This window comes from Rhinolophus sinicus, chromosome 4 (assembly GCF_057876585.1).
Source record: "Rhinolophus sinicus isolate RSI-liver-muscle chromosome 4, RSI-T2T, whole genome shotgun sequence".
In the NCBI taxonomy this organism is placed as follows: Eukaryota; Metazoa; Chordata; class Mammalia; order Chiroptera; family Rhinolophidae; genus Rhinolophus; species Rhinolophus sinicus.
Genome location: NC_142504.1, coordinates 745,042 through 756,151, shown reverse-complemented (window position 1 = coordinate 756,151; position 11,110 = coordinate 745,042). Strand labels below are relative to the sequence as shown.

The window sequence follows — 11,110 nt, the reverse complement described above, 5'->3', positions numbered from 1 at the left end:
CGGGATGCGACAGGGGGGATGGGCGCCGGGTACGGCCCGGGTGGACCGGTGGGACCCCGAGCGGGGCGGGGGGCACGGAGACCGCCCTGTGGCCAGGGCGTGTCCCCATTGCGCAGAGGGGGCAACTGAGGCGACCGCAGGCCTCAAGGTCGCGCCGCCCGCCAAGGTCGCGCGGGGGCCGGCGCTGGCCGCGCCTCTTGGAGGCCTGGTGGCCTTCGGCATCACCATCTTCTCCAAATGCAGCTGAGGCGCAGCCGCCCCTGTCTGAGCGATTATGAAATGCTTCCCAAATGCCCTACTTTCCGAAAATATCTTGTCGCTCTGCTGGAATTTTCACCAGGAGGAAGACGTTGCAACAAGAGCCGGACGGGCTCCTACCTGTAAAGACCTGCACACTCTGCCCTCTTTTTCAATCTTAAAATCTCTACGCTCCCCCCCTTCAGCGGCAGAGCTGTGCTCTGACTTCTGGGTGAAAGACAAGACAAAGCTGCAATCTGAAGTCCCCCAGGCAAGGACACTAATGATACTTTCGTCACTAGTATTACATGTACTTATGTGACCGTCGTGTTTTGTTCAGAAAACCTTAAACGGGAAAAACATACCCTCCTTTGCCCATTACTTGCCGTATTCAGAATAGTACATACAGAGTATCAAACTCAATCTCATCACCTTCAAGATCAGGGTCAGGTGTGAGAAGCAGATAAGCCTTCCTGTTGTAGATGGAGTCCCGCATCTGGCATGTAGTCATTCATGGTGACATTTAAAGTTTGGTTTTGTTCCCACCCCACTGTCCCACTTACTGATGTGGAAAGTAAGGGTCCTGGATGTCCAGTGGCTTGCTCAGAGCACCCCGCTTCAGAGTGCCAGAGCTGGAAGCTGGGTGGTGGTTTTGTTCTCTCATTCCACGTCACCTGGTGCTTTGTGACCTTGAGGAAGCTGCCTGCCCTTATCTGGTGCAGAAAAAAATGAGCCAAGGTCTTCAGGCCTAAACTTCACCCCCAATCCTCTCGGCCCCCCCAACCTGAGAACAGTGAGGACCCCTAAGTGAATGAGTGTGGGGATGCCTAATGACGTCAAGCTTCAGGACTTCCCTCTCTAAGTCCTGCCTTCTCTTTACCATCCACGTGGTCGCAGGAAGTCCTAGGCCTTCTCACTCATCCCCACAGGATGCAGTGTGCGCACCCAGGAAAATCAGCAGGCAGATGTTTGTTTATCAGGGGGCAGCTACATTGTAGCAGCATTAGCTGTTGAACTGGACTTCCTAACAGTAAAAGCCACAGACAGCACAGGCCCTCCTGAATGCGAGGCCGTCCTGCCTTATTTGGATGATTCAGACCAAAAGCAAATCCAAGGGGACTCAAGAGCGCCCTGGTCTGGGTGGGGGAGGCCCGAGACTGCGTTCATGTTGCATGTTATACACAAACGCTCATCTCAAGAGGTGTCTGAGCAAGAGAGAATGTAACGGGAAGATGGATCAGGTTATCCAAAACTGTAAAAACGGACTCCTTTGGAGGAGCGTGACTTGTCTCTTGAGGGCCTAGCTTGGTACTTCTGCCATCTTGCTTCTGCTCTCAACTGGGTGGAAGCTGCCCCTGCTGGAACTGCCAGTGATGTCACACTCTGCAAACCCAGAGCTTTTTCCAGGCACCTTCTTCCCTGCATCAGGCACCTTCACCATCTCCTGTTTCCACAGCTTCCTTGATGGCCTTGACTTTTCTCCCCTATTTCTCCAACTCTGACCTTTTCCCCTTGAACTGTTTCTCAGATTTCTCCTGTATCACTTGCTCAATTGATCTTATTTTGTTTCTTACACACCTGGCATGGCAAACCCCATCCATTCCATGGCTCAGATTCTCAGGTGATTTCTAGACCAAGCTACCTCCCCTGCCCTCCTCCTATCCTCCCCCCTCCCCTGCCACTCCTGTCCCCTCCCTCCTCTTCCTCCCCTCCCTCTTTCCCTTTCCCTCTCCCTCCCCAGACCTCCTATCTGCAGTCCCTGCTACTACAGCTCATGCTTGGTCTTTCTCAGGCAGCAGCCTCCTAACTGGTTCCTGAGTCCCTGATTTTCCTGGTAATTCCAGAATGAGCATCCTCAAAGCCGTCTGATTTTGTAACGCCCATGCTCTACAGCCTCCTCCGAGGGCTGCTGGGCCCCAGAATGTAAGCAGTGGCTTGCTCCCCAGTCTCACTTCTGCCACACTGGGTTTCTCCTCACCGCCCCCCCCCCACACTGTGTTTCCAGGACTCATCCTTTGTCTGTGCGGTGCTCCCCCCACTTCTCCACCAACAAAGCCCACCCCTGTGGTCCTGGTGGAAAGCGTGCCTTAGCTTTCCCAGAGTCATGAGCCTGCAGCATCAAAACTCGGTAAAAGTGTGTGACTGCATGCATAAATCAGGTTAGTAACCCCACTAGTGGGTGATGAAAGGGCCAAGCAAAACCCAGGCTGGCATGTGTCTCCCCTGGAGAGGCTGTAATTCACACACACTGCCCAGATCCTGTGGCGTGCCGGTCAGCAGGCACCGGCCTCTGGACAGTCAGTGGGCCCAGGAACAAGTCCTCCCGTCTGTGTCTGCTGACACCTGCCTGCACCCTCACTTCCTGGCCCCACCTCTCCAGCCCAGCAGGTGGCCTGGCCTCATTGCTCCTGCCGCTCATTTCAGCGGCTCTTCATTCTGCTCCTCACGCCTTGGGATCCTTCCCAGGCACCAGTCCCTGAAGCATGCCCTATTGCCACCCTTCTCCTCACTCTTCACTCACTTTCAAGACAGACTGCACTGCCTGCCTGCACTTCTTTTCTCCTCGGCAGTCAGACTTCTGCGCTCACACCGGAAGCTCCCAGGGACCGCTGACTTATGGCTGTTAGCATCTGACCCCCACTGAGCTGCAGTCACCTGGCGCAGGGCTCAGAGTGCTGGGCGGCACATAGAGGAACCTTCCCAGCAGTGGCTCAGAGGGAGTTGGTTTATACACGAACATCCAGCACCCAGTAGGGCTCTGCGGCGAGGCCACTGCAGACCCAGCCTGTGCTGCCCGCAGGTCTGAGCCAGGCCGGTTGGCATCACGGACCCCGGTTACGTTAACTATACGGTAGCCTTTTTCTCTTTCTGACTTCTGTATGCATTTTCTGTTTTCACAGCTTTATTGAGATATCGTTTCCATATCATGAAATTCACTTGTTTTAAGTATATGTTCAGTGATTTTTAGTAAACTCAGAACTGTGCAAATATCACCACAGTCTGATTTAGAACACTTCCCTCACTGCAAAAGAACCCGCACCATTCTTAGTAATGCCCCGGCCTGTCCACTAACTACTCTTACAATTGTGGAGTTAAAAATTGATAGAGGGCCGGCCCGGTGGCTCAGGTAGTTAGAGCTCCGTGCTCCTAACTCCGAAGGCTGCCGGTTCGATTCCCACATGGGCCAGTGGGCTCTCAACCACAAGGTTGCCAGTTTGACTCCCGCAAGGGATGGTGGGCTGCGCCCCCTGCAACTAAAGGTTGAACACGGCACCTTGAGCTGAGCTGCCACTGAGCTCCCGGATGGCTCAGTTGGTTGGAGCACATCCTCTCAACCACAAGGCTGCCGGTTCAACTCCCACAAGGGATGGTGGGCTGTGCCCCCTGCAACTAGCAACGGCAACTGGACCTGGAGCTGAGCTGCACCCCTCCACAACTAAGACTGAAAGGACAACTTGAAGTTGAATGGCACCCTCCACAACTAAGATTGAAAGGACAACAACTTGACTTGGGGAAAAAAAAAAAAAAAGGCCTGGAAGTACACACTGTCCCCCAATAAAGTCCTGTTCCCCTTCCCCAATAAAATCTTAAAAAAAAAAATTGATATAGACTGGTGGTTCCAAATTGAAATATTACAAAGTTTATGTATTGAATTTTAACATTTAAGAGAACTTTACATTCGACATATTTAAGAGTTTATCAGAATTATTTAATAATTATTTAATGACATTTTAAAATTTAAAGTTTTCTTTTTAAATTGGACAATTAAGTACTTTAAAAGAAACCAAGTGTATTATATTTATGAATGCAGTTTAAATGTTAAGATGTATTAAAAGAATTCAAGTCAGCTATCCTCCTAGAGACTAATATGACATGCAATCTAAAGAACTACGTAGCTCTGACACACGACACGTCCGCCGTTAAAATATAACAAAATAACCCCTGACTTAGTCTTTCTACGTAAAAGCCGTAGAAGAGCCCAGATCGCCACAACAGGGGCCCCGGGGCCTTTGATCTTTCCGTCCTCAGGCTGGTCACTTCGCGGTGGTTCCTGATGGGGCCGCCACCTGCCCTCCCCTCGCTTCCCCCAAGTTCACGGTCAGGTTCCTCTGGCTTCGGAAAGACTAGGGGAGGGGGCGAGAAGCAGGAAGCGCGGAAGGCGCAGTGAGACGCCGGCTCAGTGGCGGGTTCTCAGCGCTTCCCGGAGCCCCGCCCGCGGCCCCCACCGTGGGCGCAGGGATCCGGGCGGGTAAACCCCTGGCCCACGTGCCGGTCCTGTCGGTGAGGAGGCGGGACCCCGACGCTTCGGGCGGGGACGCCACAGCTGATACACCAGCTGCGGGCAACCCAGCAGGAAAGGGATGGTGGGGCTGGAAGCTACCGGCTTCCCAAGCCCTGCTGCAGCCGCGGCCCCGGCCTCGGGGAATGTGGGGTGTGAAGGCGGCGGGGGGCCTCTGCGCAGCTGGGAAAGGTGAGGTCTGGTGCTTTCACGCTTTGCTTCCCTGTCTCATATGGTGGGAAATTTCCCTAACACGGGGAGGGGCACGGTACCCCTAAAAGGGATGGGGCCGAAGCTAACTCAGAATTCTACAAAGTACTGGATACTATGGTCAAGGTCATTATTTAACTCTCACAGCAGTGCTTTGAAGTACCTGTTTTCCCTAAAATAAGACGCGGTCTTATATTAAGGTTTGCTCCAAAAGACACAATAGGGCTTATATTCAGGGGATGTCATCCTGAAAAATCATGCTAAGGCTTATTTTTGGGGAAGCACCGTAGATAACTCCTATCCTCATTTTCCACAGAGGAAAGGAGCTCACCGAGGTTAAGTAACGTCCTTCGGGTCACACAGGTGCCGCAGGGTTGGCGCTCCTTCTACCTGGCTCTGGGTCCTAGGCTCCTCACCACGGCGCCTTGCCCTGAAAGTTTTAAAAATTGTGGTAACATATACATAACTGGAACCGTGGCGTGCCCAGTTCCACGTCATCGGCACATTCACGCTGCTGTGCAGCCATCTTCTCTGTCCACCCACAGAACTTTCTCACCTTCCCAGACTGAAGCTCTGTCCGGCCCCGGCATCATCCACTTTCTGTCTCTATGACTGACCGCTCTGGGGCCCCCTCACACAGGAACACCTCGCTGCATCGCGGGCTCGGCTCCAGACCACTGTGATAAAGTGAGTATTGTAATAACGTGAGCCACGTGGCTCTCCTGGTTTCCCAGCAACTGTTCGGTGCAAGAGGCCTCAATTTCAGCCTGTCTTGGCTTTCAACATCCTTCCTGTCATGCAGGGTGTCATGTGGGGTCTCTAGTCCCGCTCCCTACACAAGAACACAGGACATGGTGAGGCCAAAAAGGAACACCCACGGAGCCATGGATAGGGGAGTCATACCACTATATTCCCGCTGGCTGCTGGGTTGGAGACACAGGAAGCAGGAGCCACACGATCCTCAACCCGCCGTCCACTTCTCTGCCAACCGACCCCACTTGCTAACTGCAATCCGCGCTTGCCAGCTCAGCCACAGCAGTTATATCAGCGGCTAAGGGCTACCTGGTTACAGCTGACAGCCAACTAGCCACAGCTGATGGCCATCTACTACCCGAGCCAGCACCTTTCCACATGAGGCTGAGAGCCTGGAAACTGCTCTCTGGGACTCTGTCCCTACACTTCCTCACTCAGCTTCCTTGTTTCTAGGTTTTGATGTAAAGTGAGAGACCTATGACTCTTCCTTTCACTTGAACACCTAGAGGCCAATGTCAGGTTATGAAGGGGCCTGATTTCAACATTGTAGTGTCTCAGGGACTGGGGGCCAAGGGAGGGACAGAGGTTGGTCAGTGGAGCCGTCAGGACACACACAACCCCTATCGATTATATTCACCATCTTACATGGGCATGGTTCATGGCGCCCCCCCCAAAAAAAAAACCCAGCTACAATAGTAACATCAGAGATCACTGATCACAGATCACCATGACAAAGGTCGTAATAATGAAGAAGTTGGAAATATTGTGAGGATTACCAACATGTGACACAGACACACGAAGTGGGCACATGCTGTTAGAAAAATGATGCCCGTAGGTATGCTGGACATAGGGTTGCCACAAACCTTCAATTTGTAAAACACACAATAAAGTAAAGCCCAATAAAACAAGGTAAATGGACTCACGCAGTGCTTGTCCTTTTGTGTCTGGCTCATTTCACTCAGCACACTGTCCTCAAGGTCCATCCACATTGTAGTCCGTGGCAGAATTTTATTCCTTTTTATGGCGAAATGATATTCCATGTGTGTGCACAACTTTTTGTTCATCCATCCATCCATGGACACGGGCTGCGTCCGCCTCTTGGCGACTGTGAAGCATCCTGCTGCTGTGAACACAGGTGTGCAAATAGCTGTCCCAGGCCCTGCTTTCAATCCTTTCGCATTTGTAGCCAGAAGAGGAAGCACTGGGGGAAACAGTAATACTGTGTTAGCTTTTTGAGGAGCCGCGATGCTTCTCCCACGGCGGCTGCACCATCTTATGGGGTCCCCACCACCTGTGCATGTCGCTGGCACCTGCTGTCTGTCCCGGTGAGTGTGTGGTGGTCTCTCACCAGGGTTTGGACTAGCGTTTCCCTGGTGATTCGTGACGCTGAGCACTTTCGCATGGCTTGTTGGCCATTTGTTCAAGTCTTTTACCCGTTTTCAAAATTGGGTTGTTTAGGTTTTTGTTGTTGAGTTTTAGGAATTCTTTACATATTCTGGATATTAGTCCTTTGTCAGATATGAGATTTGCGAACATGTTCTCCCATTCTGGGGGGTGCTTTTCACTCTGTTGATGGTGTCTTGATTTTTTTTTTAAGCGTGTCCAGGTGGCGTCCATTGGCTGGATCTCACGTCCGGCTCACACACTCAGCTGTGTGGTGGGCGTGGGTCCTCCCACCGAAGGAATGTCAGCATTTCCCACAAAGCCCAGTTCCCTAAGCTGCTGGCATGATTTTGGCAAAATTTTCCCTGTGGTGACCATCTTGGCCTCTTCCCCTGAGGCTGGTGGACAGCACAAGGAAGGGGACACTAAGGTCATTCAGGGACAGCTGTGTCATGCACAGGGCCCAGAGCAAAATAAAATGTGGGGCCCCTGTTCAAAAACTGTCAAGCATTTCAAGGCACGGATAGCTGAGCATTCAGCCATGCTCGGGCCCTCTGAGTGCGGGCTCCTGGGAGGCTGCACCGTGGGTCATGCATCGGGGCCCACCCTGCCACTGCCTTTGGTGACAAAGCAGCAATCCCTGGGAGCCCCAGACACAGGGAACAGGCCTTAACAGTCAGATTGTTTATTTCTCTTCTTAGATCCGTCCACTTCGTTCTGCGTATTTTGAGGTTATGTTCTTAGATGCATACACATTTTAAATGAAGACAGAGAACCCTGCTGTCAGACATGTCCATTGATCTGACTTTCAGCTACATAGTTTTCAAGTCTTGAAGTTCTGCTAGGTTCTTTTTCAAACCTACAGTATCAATTTTCTGCAGTTTGGAGGTGAATACTCTTTGATTGCTTCTTCGTCTGATTAAGATTTTATAATGTTACTTTCCATGGAAGAATGGCAAGAAAATTGTGTCTTTTTTTTTAGCCTGGCTGATGGAAATTTTTTTCAGTATTTGTAATAGGGATGTATAATGTCCACTTCACACAGATTACCCCATTTGTGTCCTAAGAACAGAAGAATGTTGATGAATTCTATTTCACAAGATTCTCATTAAATAAATAAGTACATACTGCATTCATGATTGTATGTACTGTTTCATAGCGTGTGTTTCTAACAAGATAGAAATGAGAACTGAGTCCTCTATGGAAAATTCTGCACTTCTGATGACAATTGTGGCTTCTGAGGATGGTCTCTGGTGCCAAGAATTTGTTCCCCACTGTGGAAGCTTGTGGTGCAGGCCCGAGGGCACATTGTTATGAGGACTTGCCCTTTGACCGTACTCCTAGACTAGCACGGCACGTCCAGGTGTCTGAGCCATGTACACAGATACACAACACCCGAACTGAATGGATCCCTGACTCAGTTTCCCCTGGGCTGGATCCCACAAATGCATGGCAATCCAGGCTGCTCAGTATGAGATGATGGGCAAGTCAGAGTGGAAAGAGGAAGTGATCCTAGCTGATGTGGTCAAGCTTCCTTTGCAAATGTGACAAGACCCTGTGACACTGTGGCCGTATTTCGAGGGCTCCTCTGGGAGTCCCAGAGGGGCTGACGCAGATGGGGGCCTCAGTCTGTGCACTGAGCTCCCAGAGGGAGGGCGGACCAGGACACTGGCGCCAGACAACCCCGGGCTGCACGCAGCACAAACAGATGGGACCTGAAGTCACACCACTGGCTTTTCTCTCTGCTGACATAGCAGTGTGCCCGCAGAACTGCCAGGAGCCCGGCAGCATGGCCTGCCAGCCCAGCTTTGCTGTATATGGATGGCTTTTCCAGGTCCTGTCCTTCTCCATGCTTCCCCTTATTTCTTCTTAAAGTATAAATCGTGTGTACAACCTTATTGCCTCGTTGTATCACGAACATCTAGTCTGCCTGCTATCTTCTTGATGTGCTTTTGGGAGCAGGCCCTGGTCTGGAAGCCCCGTGACCCGCTCAGGTCCTCACTGCTGAGCAGTCTCTCTCCTGAGTTTTTTTTTTTTTCTTTAAACCTTTATAAATAAGTATGTAGTTTCCCTGTGAAAGGAAACCAAGATCCCTGGGAAAATGCTGGCCCCAAGTCTGAGGCAGGGAAAAAGCAAGGTCAGCCTGGAGACTTGCGCCAGAAAGCAGAGATCAAACCCGAATGGGCTGTGTCCAAAGGACGCAGCCCGGCACCAGGGCACCCAGCAAACTTGGGTCAACGTAAGTGTTAAGAAGAACAGTGACAGGTAGTGAGGAGTGGAGTGAAGGAATAACACGAGTCACCATACTCAGGCCGTTAAATCCTAAAATCAAGAAGGCGGGGCCTGAGGAAACGGTTCTGCTCTGGCTCCAACTCGCATGGGAACCTAACCGTGTGAACTGCTGGTCCTGTGCAGTGCCTGGATGTGCCTCAGACCTCCAGGATGGCCCGTAAGGCCTGACGACAAACAGAACATACATGTATCCAGACCACCTGACGGCCAGAGGATCCCCCTCCGGGACAGTCCAGAGACTACAAATGCAGGACTGAGTCTTCTCGAGTGTCCTTCTCATTGTAAGAACGCCAAGCTTTTCTTTCTTCTTGGGAGCACTCTGGGTATTTTCTAGTTGTGTTTGGGTTTGCAAACCCTAAGACCACCTCGCAGCCCTGTGCCACATTTGAAGTCTCAGCACCCAGTGGCTGGTCTCTCCTAGACCCCTTATCTCATTCTGCCAGGAGTGGCTACAGTCCAGGGCAGAACAAAAATGCAAAGATTTATTCAAAACTCACAAAGAATTTCACCGGGCGTTCCCCCAACGCAGACCTTTCTGCATGAGGGTCCTGTGTGACTTCGAGTTACATCCCCAGGATGGGCTCAGAAAGCGAGTGGATGGTCAGTGCCTTTCTGTGCTGGGTCAGTGAGAACGAGGGGACTCAGGTCTCCGTCCTACAGAAGAAGCTGGTCTGGAAGATGAAGCTCTGAGAGACACGGAGGGTCATGCTGGAAGTGCCTGCTGGGTCCAGCTGTCCCCAAGGGCCCACTGGCCCTTCCTTTCCAAGTTGGTTCTGAGTGGGCTGTTGTCACCTGCAGCCTGAGTTGTGGCTGACACAGCATTGCAAAGGGGTTCAGCAGGGTCCCCCCCAGCCAGAAGAGTCGGGTGTTGGAAGCTGGGAGGTTGTCAACTAACCCCACCCCTCTGCCCCACCCCAGACATAACTGAGAACATACACGGACAGCTTACAATTAAATGACAATAAAAACATGACCTTTAAGTAGGGTCAGTTAGCCAAGGGGTGCAGACCTATGATTCTACTACATCAGGTCCAAGGACAGGTCCAAAGACGGGAACTTAGGCTCTAGTGACAGAGGCCGGAACATGATGGCTGCGGGGGGAGGAGTGATGGAAATGTGTCTTCGTTGGGACGAAGGTGGATGACCTCAGAGAAGTCATTGAACTTAACATCTGTGCATTTCACTGGACGCTGACTTAAAAAAAACCACAATAGATCAGGCAAGTGGCCAAGAAATCCCAACATAAAAGGCAAACTGAAAAAAGGAAAAAAAGGCATCCCGGGCCAGTCAACCAGTCCTTGATCCTGTCCCGAGACTTCTCTCTCCAATGACTGCCCTGACCACCTCCTCTCACTGACCACCTGAGTCACAGGCCCAGCCTGCCTCGCCCCCGTGGCAGGCAGGATGTGCTGTCTCAGTAGCCACCCAGGTGTGGCGGGTGGTGAGGGGAGGGCTGCAGTGGGGGGGAGTCACAGGACAGAGTTGGGAGCCCAGAGCAGGAGCAGGTGGGGAATGGGGCCGTGAGCGCCAGGAACTGCCAGAGCAGAAGTCAGGACATGTCCCCTTCAGTGTCTGGAAGCGTGAGAAGCGTCACTGGAATTCTCGCAGTGTTCGTTGGAATTCACCTGAGCCACGAGTCCTAGCCTTTTCTGTGCTGAGGTTTGGTCACTGACTTCATCTCCTTACTCCTGAGGTTCATTCGCTATTTCTTCTTGGGTCAGGTTGGGTAACTTGTGTGTCTAGGGATTTGTTCATCTAGGTTATCTGATTTATTGGCACAATTCTGTAAGGTCGGTAGTAATCTCCCCTTTATTTCAGATTTGAGTCACTTGTCTTCCTAGTCAATCTAACTAAAGGTCTGTTCATTGTTGTTTCTCACAGAAACTTGTGCTTGTTGCCTCTCGTCTCTGCTTCCATCCTCGTCTCTCCCTGCACTGCTGCTTTCTCTAGTTCTTC

General features: G+C 51.6%; 2 long non-coding RNA genes across 2 annotated transcripts; one reads left to right on the top strand and one right to left on the bottom strand.

Moving 5' to 3' along the window:
• Positions 1-3,854: 3,854 nt before the first annotated feature.
• LOC109447341 (uncharacterized) lies at positions 3,855-5,393 on the bottom strand. Its single transcript, XR_002137349.2, has 3 exons — positions 5,283-5,393; positions 5,058-5,156; positions 3,855-4,361 (listed from the first exon to the last, which is right to left on the bottom strand). It is a non-coding gene; the product is annotated as an uncharacterized LOC109447341 (long non-coding RNA).
• LOC141567006 (uncharacterized) lies at positions 4,342-5,665 on the top strand. The gene is made up of 3 exons (XR_012489404.2): positions 4,342-4,708; positions 5,291-5,413; positions 5,529-5,665. It is a non-coding gene; the product is annotated as an uncharacterized LOC141567006 (long non-coding RNA).
• Positions 5,666-11,110: the final 5,445 nt, after the last annotated feature.